Source organism: Silene latifolia, chromosome Y, assembly GCF_048544455.1.
Source record: "Silene latifolia isolate original U9 population chromosome Y, ASM4854445v1, whole genome shotgun sequence".
Lineage (NCBI taxonomy): Eukaryota > Viridiplantae > Streptophyta > Magnoliopsida > Caryophyllales > Caryophyllaceae > Silene > Silene latifolia.
The window spans coordinates 63,625,338-63,626,709 of NC_133538.1; the positions used below are offsets into that span (position 1 = coordinate 63,625,338).

A 1,372-nucleotide genomic window follows, 5' to 3' on the forward strand; every position below is an offset into this window, starting at 1 on the left:
ACTACGAGCGGTATACTTTTGTAGAAGATTCATCCTTAGAAGAGGATACACTTATTTCTGCACCTGTGATTTCTACAACACCAAAGATGCCTACATTAGCAAGTCACTCTGAACCCACGGTTGCTTCTATTCCTAAAGGCTTCAAGCTCCCTACTACTGACAAAAGGACTTTTGAGATCAAGCCTTCTTACATAAGCTTAGTAGAGAGGAATTTATTTGGAGGAAAAGCTGGAGAGGACCCCGTAAAGCATATAGAGAAGTTTGTTACTTATTGCTGTTCTATTCCTTTAACAGCTGGGGTGACTCAAGATCAGGTGAAATAAACTTTATTTCCTTTCTCTTTGAGAGATGATGTAGCTGAGTGGTTAAGGGACTTAGACATGAAGACCAACGCAGTTACTAATTGGACTTCTCTAGCTCTTGTATTCTACAAGAGGTATTTTCCACTACAGAAAACCAATGCTTTTAGAAGTCAAATTACATGTTTTAAACAAGGTCCTACTGAGGATTTTAATGAAGCTTGGATACGGTTCAAAAGATTAGTTCGGTCTGTCCTCACCATGGATTTGAGATTTGGTTCCTTTGCAACCAGTTTTACAACGGGTTGTATGATGATCATAGAGCTTTGCTTGATCCAGCTGCTAATGGGAGATTCTAAGATAACACTAATGACGGTAATGCTTGGAAGTTGATTGATCAGATAGCTACTCACACAGCTGAGTATGGTAACCCTAGAGGAAGCAAGAGAGGGAGTGGTTCAGATAGTGCGGTCGCGGAACAGTTAGAGGCCATACTTGCTCAAATAGCAGAATTAAAGACTACTCAGTCTTTGGGTAAGAAAGAAACGGTTCACATGGTTCAACCAGAAGTGTCCTGCGAGAGATGTGGGATAGATGGCCACACTGCGGCCAAATGTATGAGTACCATTGAGCAAGTTCATGCCTTCCAATCTTTTAAGCAAGGTACTTCTTATTCTAATTTCTTCCCTGAAAGGAGTCAGAATGCTTATGCTCAAGCCCCTCCGCAAGGAACTTATATTATTCCTCTAAATCGTGGTAACCAACCACAAGGAAATTTTGTTCGGCCAAATCAAGGAGTTTTTCAACAAATGCAACCTCCTCCTCAAGCTCCAAGTAATGAGGTGTCAGAATTAAAAGCTCTCTTACATCAAACTTTGATGATACAACAAAAGCAATTGGCTCAAATCTCCGAACTCATGGCTCAAAACAAGATGTTGGATACTCAAGTTGCTCAAATGGCGGCTCAAAATCCATCAAAACAGTTCGGTCTTCCTCCTCAAGGTAAACAAGCACATGAGCACGTTAATTCTATTTCTTTGAGGAGCGGTACTTATTATAAAGGCCTGGACATG

The 1,372-nt window shown here is 40.8% G+C and overlaps 1 non-coding gene across 1 annotated transcript; it reads right to left on the reverse strand.

The window, feature by feature from the left end:
• Positions 1 to 461: 461 nt before the first annotated feature.
• LOC141636630 (small nucleolar RNA R71) lies at positions 462 to 567 on the reverse strand. The gene has a single exon (XR_012541233.1). It is a non-coding gene; the product is annotated as a small nucleolar RNA R71 (small nucleolar RNA).
• Positions 568 to 1,372: the final 805 nt, after the last annotated feature.